The sequence below is a fragment of the Nycticebus coucang genome, chromosome 2 (genome assembly GCF_027406575.1).
Source record: "Nycticebus coucang isolate mNycCou1 chromosome 2, mNycCou1.pri, whole genome shotgun sequence".
NCBI lineage: Eukaryota > Metazoa > Chordata > Mammalia > Primates > Lorisidae > Nycticebus > Nycticebus coucang.
This window is the reverse complement of record NC_069781.1, coordinates 183,944,252-183,959,955: the sequence shown is the minus strand read 5'-3', so window position 1 is coordinate 183,959,955 and position 15,704 is coordinate 183,944,252. Positions and strand designations below refer to the sequence as shown.

At 55.6% G+C, this 15,704-nt stretch overlaps 1 protein-coding gene across 12 annotated transcripts in view; it reads left to right on the top strand.

Annotated features, from left to right (window-relative positions):
- Positions 1-15,704, top strand: part of CBFA2T3 (CBFA2/RUNX1 partner transcriptional co-repressor 3) — a 70,243-nt gene that overhangs the window by 12,318 nt on the left and 42,221 nt on the right. For 2 of the 12 annotated variants that reach the window (XM_053555259.1, XM_053555250.1), the window contains exon 1: positions 7,014-7,270. The exons of 5 other annotated variants lie outside the window; for them this stretch is intronic. The gene's annotated coding sequence lies outside the window, so the exon portion shown is untranslated. Of the gene's footprint in view, positions 1-6,580; positions 6,690-7,013; positions 7,271-7,382; positions 7,454-10,079; positions 10,183-15,704 lie in introns of those variants that run through there. 5 more of the 12 variants (XM_053555173.1, XM_053555189.1, XM_053555167.1 and 2 more) reach the window with 5 other exon arrangements.

Sequence of the window (15,704 nt, the reverse complement as noted above, 5' to 3'; positions counted from 1 at the left end):
ACAGAAGTGGAATCATTCACATGGGCTTCTGCCTCCGGCTTCCTTAACTCCTCCTTTCCATGTCTCAACAATATTCCACTGCCTGTAATTGCCTGATACTGAGTTTGTTTTCATCTGAGAGCCTGGGAAGAACCCAGCCCCACCTCCTAGGACTTTGTCAGGGCCTCAGACCCTGTGGGTGAACCCTGGGGAAGTGGAGCCGCGCCCGGGGTGGGGGTGCTGGTGAAGTGTCTCCCGTGGGCACAGTACTGGCCCTGTTTGCACTCCGTAAACAGGACTGCGGTCCCTGGCCCTGATGGAGTATTTGATAGCATTTGCCGCTAGCTGAGGACATAACCCTGAAAGGCACTAGCACCGGCCAGGCTGCCCTGTGGGGGGATGGGAAGGGGACGAAACCCTGACACAAGGATAAACTTTGGACGTGTGGGGAGTGAAGAGCCCGATGCAGACGGGGAAACTGAACAGCAGCGAAAGGTGCCTCAGTACTTGAGGGCCAATCACACCTGGGACCAGTGGACTCCCACCTGCCAACCTTTCCTCACTGCCCAGCAGCAGTCCCTACCCCCACCCTGCCCAGATTCCTGCACCCAGCCCAGGGCTCACCACATTGACTCCCAGGGACAGGGCCAGAAGACTTGGAGACATTTTTGGAATTTTGGCCACCACTGGATGCAGCATTTCCAGGGCAGGCTATTTTCTCTGCCCTGTGGTGGCTGGTGTCATGACACTTGTTGAGTTCAAACCATGGCACCAGGGGGAAAAAACAGTGAACAGATGCCATCCCTACTCTGGACAAGATAGGAGTAAGGATCAAATGAAACCAGGAAAATGCAGATAAAGAGGGGAGAAGGGACTTGAAGGGAAGCAGTGGGCAGAGTTACTGCCCTTCCCGCAATTCTTCTTGTGTAGTTCCTTATTCAGACCCTTTGCCCAGCTTTATTTCGGGTGTTTGTATTTTTCTTTGAAATGTTGCTGTGCATGCTGCTAGTAGGCTGCCCCTCACCCTTGTGCGTACTTATGGCCTCTTGTGGTACACAGTTGTCAGTGCTTATGTGGCCAAACCTGTCCATCTTTTTATTTTTCTGAGCTTCTGGGTTGCCTTAATTATAAACTCATATACAGGTGTCCCTGCCACACTGCGCCCTCCCCTCCCCCGCACCACGGTACACAGGTTCCCACCACCAGCCAGGGACACCTGCTTTCTCTGGCTCCCATCTGCCACAGCAAAGGGCTGGTGCAGAGCAAAGCCCCTGGAGCCCATTTCCCCCCAAGGCACAAGAGTGCTAAGCGCTTCACAGGACAGCAAGTAGTACACCCCTTAGGCGCCTTCCTGTATCCTCCACCCCACCCTTGCTCCTGGCCAGCACCTCCCCAACCACTTGCTCAGCTCTGGTCCATGGCCATGTCTGGGAACCCAACATGGCCCAGATGAGGCACTTCACCACCCAGAGCCTGTCTCAGTGTCTCAGCTCCATCTCTTCCTCGTAGCACACAAGTCTGTTTTGTAATTCCAGCAGTTTCCACATGCAACAAAATTGTAAGAGGAAGTAATTGATTCATCAGCTAATAGTTGCTAAAAATAATTCTTAGAACCATCTCCATGTGGTTTGGGCATCTACCTCTCAGAAAGAGGCCACCCAGATCACTAGGACACAACTTCGGTTCTGATCTGTTTATGTGGTTGAGATTTCTCTCTGTCTTTCACATTAAATACAACAGAGTGGAATCAGTATCAAATGCTGTCCTTTTGGGGGAAAAGTAATATTCATGCATGAATATGCAAACTAATAGCAAAAATGTACCCCATCCATCTTTTTAGGAGATGCATTTGCAGTAAAATTTTACTTTGAGCTGAGCGTACTGGCTCATGCTTGTAATCCCAGCACTTTGGGGGCTGAGGCAGAAGGATCTCTTGAGGCCAGAAGTTTGAGAGAAGCCTGGTCAATATAGCAAGACCTCATCTCTACCCAAAAAAATTTTTCTTTAATTAGCCAGGCAGAGTGGCACAAACTTGTAGTCCCAGCTACTCTGGAGGCTGAGGCAGGAGGATTGCTTGAGTTCAGGAGTTCAAGACTGCAGTGAGCTATGAGGATGCTACAGCACTCCAACCTGGATAACAGCTGTCCCTTTAAAAAATTATATACTTGGCTTATTGTACCCTCAATGAATCCCCAACAATAAAAAAATAAATAAATAAATAAATAAATAAAAAATTATATACTTAATAATTCTCAAAATGAATAATAAATTCACATTGTTTGTGTCAGTTGTATGCTGTGTAACTGTAACAATAACCTAATCCAGCAGATACATTTTAACACAAGAACATTTTTAAATCTTGACATTGCCATTTATTTACACAGTCTGTATGATGGGGGAATCAAAAGACTTTCAAACATGAAAATAAATTATAAAATTCTGTTGGGTAGACTGGAAATAGGCATTGAGAGAGAGAAAGGGGCCGTGTAGATACCAGGTGTTAGAGAAGAAATATTGCTGTGTGTCGTTAGCTACTCACGTGCTTTATTTATGTAAGATGTTTAGATGTTTAAAATGTTGTATGTCTATATTTTTATCTACTGGGTTTTTAAATTAACAGATATGTTTTTTTCAAGTAGGTTTGAGTTTACAGAAAATTTGAGCATAAAGTACCGAGTTCTGTAACACCCTCTCCCGCTAGCTCCCACTATGGCTGCATCTAGGCTTGTGAGATACATTGTTACGTCTAATGAACCAACATTGATATATTATCATTAACTAAAGCTCATAGTTTACTCTGGGCTTATCCATAGTACCTTCCATATTTTCGGAGAAATGTACAATGAAATATGTCCAGCATTGAGTATCCTACCCAGTAGTCACAGGCTCTAAATATCCTCTGTGTTTCCCCTGTTCACCCCCTACCCCAAACTCTGGTAACCACTGATCTGTTTACTGTTTCCATAGTTTTGCCTTTTCCAGAATGTCACAGAAGTGAAATCATACAGCATGGAGCCTTTTCAGAAGGGCTTCTTGGCAATGTTCATTTAACGTTTGTCCAGGGTTTTCATGGCTTCATAGCTCATTTTTTCCTGTTGATTAATAATATTCTGTTGCCTGGATATACCACAACATTTCATCTACTTATTGAAGGATCTCTCTTGGTAATTATGAATAAAGCTTCATGTATGTGCAGGGTTTTGTTTTGTTGTTTTTGTTTTTGAGACAGAGTCTCACTTGGTCACCCAGGCTAGAGTGCAGTAGCATGATCATAGCTCACAGCAACCTCAGCCTCCTGGGCTCAAGCAGTCCTCCTGCCTCAGCCTCCCAAGTAGCTGGGACTATCAGCACCTGCCACCATGATCTCCAGCTAATTTTTCTATTTTAAGTAGAAATGAGGTCTCTTGCTTAGACTGGTTTTGAACTCCTGAGCTCAAGTGATCCACCCACCTTGGCCTCCCAGAGTGCTAGGATTATAGGCATGAGCCACTGGGGCCAGCCTTTGTGCAGATTTTGTGTGGAAATAAGTTTTTAACTCATTTGGGTAATAAAGCTGGATTGTATGACAAGAATATGTTCAGTTTTGTAAAAAGCTTCCAAACGTACTTCCAAGGTAACAATTTACATTCTCACCAGCAATAGATAAGAGTTCCTATTGCTCCACATCCTCCCAGCGTTTGGGGTGTCAGTGTTTGGGTCTGGGCCATTCTAGAGGTGTGTGCTGGGGTCTCCCATTGTTTTAATTTGCATTTCCCTGGTGACATGGTGTGGAGAATCATTTCACATGCTTACTTGCCGTGTGTACATTTTCTCTACTATCTGTATCTTTAGAACTTTGCTCATTTTTAAACTATGTTGTTTTCTTGCTGTTTACTTTTAAGAGTTCTTGGTATGTTTTGGCGAGCAGACCTTTGTCAGGTATGTGTTTTGCAAACATTTTGTCTTAGTCTGCGGCTTGTCTTTTCGTTCATCTCTTAATGGTGTCTTTTTGCAGAGCAGAAGTTTCAAATAAAGCCCAACTTACCAATTTTTTCTTTCAAAGGTCATACTTTTGGTGTTATGTTTAAAAGTTTGTTGGGGCAGGAAGCTAAGTGAAAATTCAGGTGTTTAAGAGGAACTTATTCATGTATTTTGAAATGGACAGTGGTGGCTATCAAATCGCTATGGCATTTAGAATCTGTCTGTCACCCTCTCACTGCGTATTTTAAAATACTTCCATTTATACTGTACCAGAATTCACACTCTTGGAAGCTATCTGAACTTCTGTAGATGTGTGAGGGCTTCCAGGCCACTCACAACTGTCTGAAGTTCCAGGTTCTTGGCCTTGTCTGGTTCGGCCTGGATGGTGGGATGCCAGACCCACCAAGACCAGCCTGTGACAGGCCAGCACTCCAGCTCTCTGGACCTGGCATCCTACTCAAGCAAATGAAGCTGGTGGTAAGACCCACCTCCCTGGTGGTGGAGGGCCCCACAGACTGGGGGTCTAATCAGGTATCGGAGAAAGAGGAAGGAGTTTTTTACTGCAGCAGAGGAAACCAAGTTTAGGGTTGCCCAGGAAATGTTTATAAATTGCACCTTTATCAAATTCCTGAGCTGAGGGGGGTGGGGCACAGGGAGAAATCAGGTGTGGCTAATGCCCTTGGACAGGGCCAGTATGTGCAGAAAAGCCCATGGAGAGGACCAGAGATCAGGGCTGGCTTCCTGGGAGCAGCAGGAGGGAGCACCCAGCTGTAATCAGGAAATGTAGGTGTGCCCCAGGCTCACCTGTCAGCCACTGGGCAAGGCTCAGTCCCTTGTGGGGCTCCCATGGGTATGGGTATGTGCTGGGGGGCACTAGATGCCAGTGGGGAGCCAGCTTTGCTCAGGCAGGCAGAGGTGCTGGAAGGAAGGGGCAGCGGCTTCCTTGGAGTGAGCCAGGCTCCTGCATGTACAAACAGGAAGCTCCATGGAGACCCTATGGTCCCCAGCTTCCCTGCTCTGCCCCTCCTTCCAGTACCTTTGTGTGGCCTCTGCCTTGGCACTGACCTGCCCATGATCGGCCTCCTGGTTAGGTAAATTTTGCCTCTCAGGACAGACTGCCTACATCTTTCAGACAGGGATGGGGCTGTCCTTAAATGTCAACTTGCAGTGTCTAGGATTTGTGACTCAGCCATTTCCAGCGTGGGAGCCAGTCCATGGAGAGGCAACATGGAAATTCCAAGTGGGTGAGAGTCTTGGCCTTAGACATCTGTAAAACTGGTCCCAGGGGCATCTGTAGGGGATGTGGGAAAAGGCTGAGATGGAGTCCAGCTGGGTGCCGGCTACCATCAGAACCAAAGACTATCATGCGGCGGGGCCAGGTTGCTCCCAGCACAGAAGGAAGCCCTGCTCCATGGTCCTCCCCGCCCCACCTGCCGCCTTTCTCTGGTGGAGCTGAGGGAAGGTTTGTCATATGCCAGGAGTGGGCAGTTGTATCTTGGTGTTGGGGATCTCGCGCTTTTTGAATTGTGAGCCCCCTGCTTCAATCCGGGTGACGTCACAACTGGTCATTTACCACCAGCAGCCTGAGTTCCCCAGACCTGACACAGAGGATGAGCCTGAGCCCCAGGTGTCCTCCAGGCTGCCTGGGCTCTGTGTGAATGTGGTGCCAGCGCCCAGGGTAATGGTCCTTAGCTCCCTGCTGAGGGCTGTCTGCTCTGCTGAATCCTCCCACTAGCAGCCCCCTTTTTTATTTGCATTGTAACATCCCTGAAATCTGGAGGCATTTCAGGGTTACAACTAGAAGCTTCGGAGCCTGGGCAGTGTGGGAGCAGGGTCCCACACACTGTGCTACGTGTGCACTACCAGATTCACTACCTCCTGTGAAGTAGGCTCAGGACCCCCCACTCTTCTAGGAGAACTGGACTGAGCCCACGTGGACAAGCCCCGAAAGTAATCACCGTCGAAAAGCGAAGGTGCCAGACGTTGTTAACATTTTTTCAGTCTTGTGGCATTATAAATCGTTCACCGCAGACAGACGCCCAGGAGGCCGGCCACACGGCTGGACGGTGAGCCCTGCCCAGGGCGCCTGGGGGCGGCCACCAACACCCAACCCACAGTTCGCTGCCTCTGTCCCTTCCTGCGAGCTGAAGAAACAGGCCAGTGGCACAGAACTTAAGGACGGGGACATTTTCCGGCGTTGCTGTGTTTTTGTACTTGGGAATTACGGACCTTGGACCTTCACATGCAGATTTATGCCAAATGAGATGCAAATCGCAGCCCTGCTGCTCGGAAGTTTTGGCGCCCGCAGTCCCTAAGACAGAGGGTAACCCCGGGCCCCCAGCTTGGGTAGAGGGAGTCGGGGTAGGACAGGGGAAAGGCACCAATTTCACTAAAACGCACTAAGCCGGCAAATGCGCTAGACACGCTGTAAAGTACCTTAGCGATAGGCGGGCGGGGGGCAGCGCGCAAGGCCCAGGCGTCCCCGCGGGTCACCGCGGGGGGAGTGGCATGCAAATACATGCATAGTGTATGCAAATGAAGGTCGTGGCCGCGGGGCGGGCCCGGGAGGCAGAGCGCGCGGCGGGGGCAGCGCGCCCCCTAGCGGCCGAGCGAGGAAGCGACCCCTGGCCGTCCGGGCGCCGTGAGGGGGGCGCGGGCGCTGTGGCCAGAGGAGGGGCTCTCGCCTCCCGCGCCGACGCCGGACGCCGCGGCTCCAAGGCTGCGAGGCCCGCGGCCACCGGCCGCTGGAGGTGGGTGTGCGCGACGCCCGGCTCCCGGCCCCCGCCCGCCCGGGGTGCGGCCTGCGCGGGGGCGAAGGGGCGCGGCGAGGGCTCCCCCGCGGAGCCGCCCCTCTCCCGCGGCGCCCGCCCCGCGCTCCCACCGCGCCCCAGCTGCCCGCTGCGCCCCGCGCCCCGCCAGGGCCCTCTCCCGGGGCCGGCGCCCCGGGGCGGAGCCGAGCGCCATGGGCGCGGGGCGGGAGGCAGGTGGCGCGGCGGCAGGGGGCGGGCGGCGGGGGCGGGGCGCGCGGGGCGGGCGCCGCTGGGCCCCGGGAGACACTCGGGCGAGCGCGCGGCAGCCGGAGCCACGCGCCGGGACCCACAGGCGCGGCCGCGGAGGCCGGGAGCGCCCAGCGGGTGCGCGCTTTGTTCCCGCGCGGGCGGCCAGAGCCCAGCCCGGCATGGCCCAGGCGTCCGCCCCGCGCGCCCCGGCCCCGCCGCGCGCCTGAGCCCGGCGCGAGAAGACGGCGCGCGGCGCCCCGAGTTGCGGAGGTGGGCGCCGAGTTCGGAGCGATCGCGACGTCGGAGCCCGCCGCCCGCTGGACCTCCCCACCGTAAGTGCTGCCCGCCCCGCGCGCCGCCTCCGCTGTCACCCCGGGGTTTTCGCCGCAGCCGCGCCGGTCGCACGGACCGCCCCCGCGTACCCGCCTCCCGACTTTACAAAGTTGGTGCCCAAGGCAGGATGGACCCAGCCCGCTGCGCGCCCACCGATTTGGGCTGACTGCACCCACCCCCAGGTGAGCAGAGAGCTTGACCTGCCTGGGGGTGTGGCTAAATCCCCGGTTCGAGCCGGTGAGAAGAGGTGGGAGTCTTGCGGGGCCTCCGGGGTGCCGGGTTTGCTGACAAAGGCCAGGCAGCCGGTGACTGGGAGCCGGAATGGGGAGGTAGAGGGCAGCCTGAGGGATGGAGGTGCTGTGGCTTGGCTGGGCACCAGGGACCCCAAGAGCTCCCCCACCACTGTGCCCCTTGTTTTGGCTGGTAGCGCTGCCATCCAGGCCAGGGGTGGTCCGCAGTTGAGCAGGGTGGGCTCCCTTCGCCGCGGTAAGGAGGGGGCTTCAGGAACCTCCCTGGGGTCCTGACAGCGAGGCCTCGCACAGCCCGGTGGCAGTGATGGGGCTCATGGCCTCTGGGAACCGTCCATCTGTGTGCCGGGTAGGCCCGGAGCCAGGCTGTAGGGACAGCAGGCAGGGAGGCGCAAGCCGCCGTGGAGGGACAGATGGCTGGAAATTCAGCCTTAGACGGCTGACTTCACTTACGGAGAGCAGAAGGCCGCCAGGCTGGTGGCGGCTGTAAACACACAACCCGGAGCCGGCCCTTATCCCTGGGAACTGGGGGTGTTGGGCAGATCTGTGAGTGTGGGGACCCCTGCCTCCCCCGTCCAGACAGACCTGCATTCCCTACCATTTGGACTGAGGTGGGCTGACTGCAGACGTGTTTAGGGAGAAAAATGTTTCCCTTGAAAATAGATAAAATCTTATGTTCTTGCTTGAGGGGATCGTCAGGCCTTATTCCTTCAACGCTGTGGCCAGGAAGTCCTTCATTATGTCTAACTGGGCGTGTGTTTCCTCTCTCTGAGGACGGGGTCGGCTGGGGACAAAGGGAGCAGTTATTCTGTGCCCTGGCACGGCCCTTGCAAGTTGCTGCAGGATTTGGAAAACTTAAGGGGCTCTCCTGTATCCCCCAGACCCCAAGGGCGGGGGCTGGGTCTGTGGGAGTCCAGCCCTCACCTGCCTGGACACAGGCACCTCCAGCACTTGCTTTGGGGTGGGGGTGGGGGAGGAAATCCTGGTCTCCCGGCTTTATGGCTCTGGGGTCACTGTGTCATGTGCCACCCCCAGCCCTGTCTTCTGGACCCCAACATGCTGAACCTGCATGAACAGCCACTGGTGGGGGGGGGGAGGGTCCTGTCTTAGCAGCTTACAGCGGGTGCTGAAATGCTACACTCTTGGGGACTGTTTTGCTGGCAGCAGTCACTCTTGGATGCTGAGAAAGAAAAGGAGAGAAGGAAAGCTGAGGGCAGAAGAGCTGGATTCGGGGAGGGAAGAGAATATCACGTGATGGTTAATTTTCTGGCAGAGTCTGTTTCTCACAGGCTGGGGGGCATGATCTCCTAGTGGGAGGAAGGGAAACTGGCATGAGCAAGACTGTGCAGCAGCTGGAGGGTCCCCTCGGGTCTCCGCCACCAACCGTCTGGACATGCTATCAGCTACCCATGACCCCGGGAGGCCCCTGAGTTCTCCCCTGGTCTCTGGCTATTCGCATAATTGAGTTCCCACCTCCAGAAGATGGCTCTGATTTGGCTTCACATATTTTCATTTCTACACAACTGGAAGAAATTAATTTGTCTTCGTACAAAGGGATCTGGAGATGTGCCGCCCACCAGCAGTCTAGGTCACTAACACTCAAAAGACAAGCTGTAGGGCTGTCCCAGTGGAGGGCTGGGCTGGAGGGTTGGGGGCTGCAGGCTGTGGCTTTCTTGGGCAGTTGGGAAAGGCACTGGCCGGTCACTTCCCTGCAGCCTTCTGGAATTGTCCTGAGCCCCTGGGCTGCCCCCCATCCCCACCAGAAGCCGGCTGAGTTTGGGGCTTTCTGATTCATCGTCTCAGCCTCCCACAGTGCCAGGGTGGAAGGAGGTGGTTGAATTAGATTGATTTGAGTCTCTTACCCAGGTAAGAGAGGGGAGGGACGAGACCAACTAGAGCCTGTTCATATCTGTATGCATGTGTGTACACACAAGTGTGCTCAGAACCTGGCCTGGCCAAGCCTGGTGCCCAGTGTGAGCGCTGTGTGTCTGCATTGCCCTGCCATCCCCCTCCTGCTAAGAGTGGTCACAGAACCTCTCTGAGCAGCTCCTCTGGCTCAGGATGGACAGCACTTACTCTCACTGTCCCTCAGGGGGACAGGGGGTGGGGCTTCCCCCACTTCAGAGGCTCAGAGAGGTGTGCACGTGCTGGCTGGCTGGAGTGCCTGTGGCCTGTGGCCCTCGTCCCAGCCCACCTATCATCATTGTTAGGGTGCCTGAGTACTCCTGAGAGTGCCGTGGGGTCTGGTGGTGGCAGCTTGGCAGGGTCAGGGGTTAAGGAGCCCTCAGGCCAGGGGTGTACCTGGGGTTGGGCAGCGAGGAAGAGCTCAACCTCTGCTTCATCTCACTGTTGGTAGTTCATCCCTGTGGACATAGCCTGGATGTTAAAATAGACACAGTGTTCACTGCTCCTGGATGCCCCCATCCAGGTAACCAGCCCCAGGGCTGCTGAGGGAGGGGAGTGTCCTGAACTCTGCAGTCTGTGAATGGGAGAGTGTGGAACTCAATTCATGCCTAGGGCCTAAGGCTGTGCCCGGCTAAGTGCCCTCTGTCTCATTCAGTCCTTGGACAGCCCTGAAGATTGGACTCCTTGCTGTCCAGCTTTCAGATGGGGAGCTGAGGCCCAGAGAGGTTGAGCGGCTCACCTTGCAGAGGCAGAGGCAGGTGGGTGCCGTGCTGTGTTGCCCTTGCTTGGGACCAAAGACAGTGGCTTGCCCAGAGCCCCCGCAGTGGGGGTGCCAGTGAGAGGCACAGGCTGCCAGACTGCCAGGGCTCATCTTCAGGCAGCTGAGGGTAGCTGACAGGGCAAGACCATCTTGGCTTCACCGGGTCTCCAGGGTCTGGGCCAGACTGGGTGGACACCATGCTGTTAGTCCAAGAAAACGCTCACTTGCTGCCTTATCCTTGTGGCTCTGTCTCCCCAGGAACATTTGAGTCAGTGGACCACACCCCCACGTCCTCTCCTGGGGTCATTGCCCCCTGACTTTCCTGGCCAGGGTAGGAAGGACCAATCCTACTTCTGAGGTTCCTGAGGCTAGGAACCCTCTCCACAGGAGTGGGTGGCTGTGCAGGTGGCTGGGGGTGGGAGGTAGTCCACCCGGCGCCTGGAGGCCACCCAAGCCACGACTGCAAAAGCAAGCAGGGGATTCAAGCAAGGGATTTGCTCGTCTGCAAAAACATTTCTGGGTGGAAACCACTCTTGGAGCAGCAGTGGAGAGACTCAGGCAGATGCCTGGCCCCTGAGATGGAAACTCATGGGGAAGAAAGTGATAAACAGTTGGTTCCCAGTTCCCACTTGTGAGTTGGCGAGTGATGGGGTGGGAGTGGAGGCTCCCTCTGACCCGCCCAGGCCATTTGCAGCATGTTTCCTGGGCAATAAAACAGAAGTTAAGACTTGACTTCTGCTTTTTGTAATTCGTGGGACCTCACTGGGAGCCAGATGTCACTGGAAAGGAAAACAACCATGAATTTGGCTGTAACAAGGATGATGTTTCTTGGGCTAGTGCCAGCAGCAGGGGCCACAGTTCTCTGGCCGGCTTTCCCCCCATGCTCAGGCTTGGGGGCCGGTTTTGCCCCATGTGGGTTTGGGGTGCTCAGGGCCTCCCAGCAGCCTGTGGCTGGGTGTGGTGGACATGGCGGGTTAGGGAGGAAGCTCAGCCACCGGCATGCTCTTCTGTTTACTTCGGCAGAGGGAAGTCCACACCCCAGAGCCCTGGATGGGACCAGAGAAACCAGGATTGGGGGGGGGGGGGGCGTGTGTGCCTGGCCACTCCCAGGGGGCGGTCTGGAGAGCTTCTCTTGCACTCAAGGGCCCTGGGTGACATTAGCCCTGAGCACCCAGGAAAGACAGAGTGAAACCTGTCAGCAGAGGACCCCACAGTGATAGTTGGGCAGGACAGCTATTGAGAAGGCCATCAGAGCCAGGGCTGGGTTGGCCACAGCCCCCACCTGCTCTCTGAGGCATTGGGGTAGGGGTAGCAGCCCTCAGCCTCTCTCAGCCCCACCTGGGTTTGAATCCCCTCCCAGCAGCTGTGTGACCTTCAGCAAATCACTTACCCTCTCTGTGCCTTGAGTTTCAAATCCAAAATGCATTCTCCAGGATACCTACCTCTTGAGACTGTGATGAAGTGGGAAAGATCTAGGAGTATGTGGGGGTAGCGGGGACTGGCATGTCTATCACATGCCTGTCTAGGGGACACACGTGCTTTCCTGGGGACATCAGGTGGCTCTACACTCAAACATTTCTCCCCTTCCCCGCCAGTGCCCAGACTGAAAACCCACTCTCCCTGTGTCTTCCTTTCTAAAGTAGGGTAATTCAGACAGACATGCTTCATCCTCTCACAGTCCAACGTGCCTCCTCCCCTCTCACAGGGACAGAGCACCCATTTACAGAGGAAGGCCAAGGTAGGGTCAGTGAGCCTCTGCCATTCAGCATCAGAGGCTGAGTCGCCACTTGGAACCAAGGTCTTCTGACCCCGTGCTTCTGCTACCAACCAACACAGGATTGGTAGGCTTCTCAGCAGGCCTGGGGGCTCTGCAGCTCCCACCGCATCCCTTGGCCACCCCACCTCCCTGCACTCCACAGCCTGATCCAACACAGCCTGGACTCAGAGTGCAGCAAACACAGGTCCCTCCTACTACCCTGTTTCCCCAAAAATAAGACATCCTCCGAAAATAAGACCTACTTACAGGAAAGATAAGACGTCCCCTGAAAATAAGACTTAGTGCTTCTTTGGCACCACACCTTAAAATAAGACACTGTCTTATTTTCGGGGAAACAGGGTAGCCTCTCCTGCTCTGAGAAGGTGGAATGAGGGCCAGCTGCCCTGTCTGGGCAGGGCTTAGGCCCCGGGCTGCAGCTGTGCCTGTGGACAGAGGCAGCATGCCTGGTGTCTGCAGGTGCCTCAGAGTTTTCCTATGTTGACCTTCACAAAGGCCCGGCAGTATCAGGTGCCCCTGCAGGGACGAGGCAGGCCAGGGTGACCTGCAAACACGTGTGTCCCTGTCTGCCACACATGGGAGCATGGCAGGGACCAACTTGTGCTTCATGGCAACGCCCACCCCTTCCCGATGGCCCAGGTTTGGGTGTCTGGGCTATGCTTGGCACTGAGCTGCTCCCTTCTGGCCCAGCACCACTTCTGCACTAGCTAGGTGATTGGACGGTCCAGCAGGGCTGAGTGGCTTCTCACTTACACTTCTGCATCCGAGTGGTGGCTTCTCCCAGGAAGTGCCAGGCACTGTCAAGGGACAGAGCCCCGCACCAGTCCCATATGTCATTCCACATTTTCCAGTGGCCACATGAGAAAAGTATAAAGAGACCAGCAAAATAATACATTTTATTTAACCCAGTTTAGCCAGAAATTATCATTTTTAACATACAGTGCATTTTTAAATGCCTGAGGTGTTGTGTTTTTTTTTTTTTTGTAGAGACAGAGTCTCATTTTATGGCCCTCGGTAGAGTGCCGTGGCGTCACACAGCTCACAGCAACCTCCAACTCCTGGGCTTAGGCGATTCTCCTGCCTCAGCCTCCCGAGTAGCTGGGACTACAGGCGCCTGCCACAACGCCCGGCTATTTTTTTGTTGCAGTTTGGCCGGGGCTGGGTTTGAACCCGCCACCCTCGCGAGGTATATGGGGCCGGCACCCTGCTCACTGAGCCACAGGCGCCGCCGGTGTTGTATGTTTTAAAGTCTCGCAGGTGCACTGTGTACATTACTCTCAAAGGGGACAAAGAATTTGCCAGATGACCACTATGGCCCTGGTCTGTGGGTGTGTGGCACCATGAGGCGTGCAGTCCTGACCCCGCCTGGAGGAGCGAGGGTGGCCCCACAGGGGGGGCACACCAGGCAAGGGGGAGGTGTCCGTACAGGGGAGCTGTTTGGACAGAGGCCCTGCAGGAAGCACCTTCTGCAAGGGAGAGGCCAGGGCCGTGGGGAACACACTGGCTTTTGTCCTCAGTCTTGGAGGCCCAGCCAGGCTCCTGAGCAGCCTGGGGTGGGGCCCAAAGGGGGCACCTGTGGCACCCAGATTTGGACCAGGCAGGTGGGCTGAGCCACTAAGGTGCCTCCTATATGCGGTCCCCCGAATGCCCTGGCCCTGGGTCTGTTTGCTGCAGTTAGTATTGGGGTGGGGTTTACAGCTGGGGCTGGCTTCTCTCCTGGAAAGGTGAATCTCCCCCGCCAGGTGCCTCCCATTACCTGATGAGGAAGAGGCTTTGCACGGTGACCATGGGGCTGTGGCCGCTTCTTGGGTGCCTTTGTGTGGGCACACATAACATCTGGAGTGTGTGACAATGTGTGCATGTGTGTACTGTGGCACACCCAGGAAGGAATATGACCTCTGACCTGGCTGTCCAGAGGGGCAGTTGCCTTGGGCAGACTTGGAGGGAGCCCCCTGGCCAGCTTCAGAGGATGTTCAGGAAGGATGTAATCAAAATGATTACACTGGGCGGCACCTGTGGCTCAGCGGGTAAGGCGCCGGTCCCATATACTGAAGGTAGCGGGTTCAAACCCGGCCCCAGCTAAACTGCAACAAAAAAATAGCTGGGTGTTGTGGTGGGTGCCTATAGTCCCAGCTACTCAGGAGGCTGAGGCAAGAGAATCGCCTAAGCCCAGGAGTTGGAGGTTGCTGTGAGCTATGACGCTACGGCACTCTACCGAGGGTGACAAAGTTAAAACTGCCTCAAAAAAAAAAAAAGATTACAGCCACGGCAGTGCAGCAGGGTACTCCCCTCCCACCCTGGTCCTCTGTGCTGTGACCCTGAGACGGTGTCTTATAAAGCCTGACCTGGGGCTCAGGGAGTTGTCAGGCAGAGCCCACTGCTCCTGAGCCCTGCCAAACGTCCCAGACCCACAGACCTGCTGCCCCTGGATAGGTGGACACCCGGGGATGAGCAGAGGCTGTTCCCAGAGCATCAGAGTTGGAGTCTCCTTTGCCACAGACCTTTCCTGGTGCCCTGCCCTGCTGAGTGTCTGGGTGTGTCTGCGCAAAGGAATTCCCCGCCCCCAATAGCCATCGGGGCCCTGCTCAACCTCCTAGGTCCTGGTGCCACTCCCCACCTGCCCATGTAGGGGTGGCCCTGGTGGACAAGAGCAGGGGGCTGGAAGGGGGCAAGGCCCTCACTTCAGAGATGCTGGGGCAGCCAGGGAGGGCAGTGTGGCCCCAGTTCCAGCTGCCGGCAACACAAATGGGCCCCTGGGAGGAGGGTTGAACAGGCCACCAACAAATCCCACTGGGTTCTTTTTTAATTGTAGGAAAACACGTGGTATTTATACATGTAACATAGAATGTGTGTTTTCACAATTTCTGAGTATGCGTGTCCATGCCGGGGGCATTTAGCACATCACAGTGTGGTGCGGCCACCAGTGTCCCCAGAAAGAAACCTGAGCATGTGGGACTGGCTCCTTCGCCCCCACTGCCCCACAGCCACTAGCTGCCTCTGTGGATGAGCCTGTTGTGCTCAGTTTGTGGAAATGGGGCCACAGGCCAGGTGGCCTCTCGTGTGGCATCTGTCCCTCAGGATCATGCCCTCAAGGTCCGTCCACTTTGTGGCATGTGTCAGAACTTGGCCTTCCCATGGCTGCATGGGTCCCACTGCGTGAGGGCCACCCTCCCTGTGCCCACCTCTCCCGCTTTTGGTCGTGCTGCTGTGGACATCCCTGGGCAGTCTTGCTTGGGTGTGAGTGTCCATGTCTCTTGGGGGTGGGACGGCCATGTCCTGCCCACTGGGTTTCCAGGATGCGTTAGCTGGGAAGGCGGCTGCTACGGAGCCTGGTCCTCGGGCTCCTGTTCACAGGTGTCAGTGCCACGGCCCAGGGTGGGAAATGCAGCTGCCCAAGGTCACTGGTAGAGGAGGGACACCCTGTCATGCTGCAGAGTCTGTTTGCACAGCCGTCACCCGCCCGCCCGCAAGCTGCTGCGTATTTGGTTCCACAAACAGTTACTGGACCTCCCCAGCACCTGCCTTCTGACCCTCCTGGCAGGAGCCAGATTCCAACCTGGTCTCTCTGCTTTTTCCCCTGCTTGAGGCGTTCCACACACAGCAGCCTTGGGACCCTGCATGGAAGCAGATGCAGCCTTCCAGAAACAGTCAGTATCCCCAGGTGGCCTCCAGTCCCTTCCTTGCTGTTAGCAAAGATGTCCCAGGTTGGCTGCCACTGCAGGGTCTTTGCACAGCTGGGCGGCTCT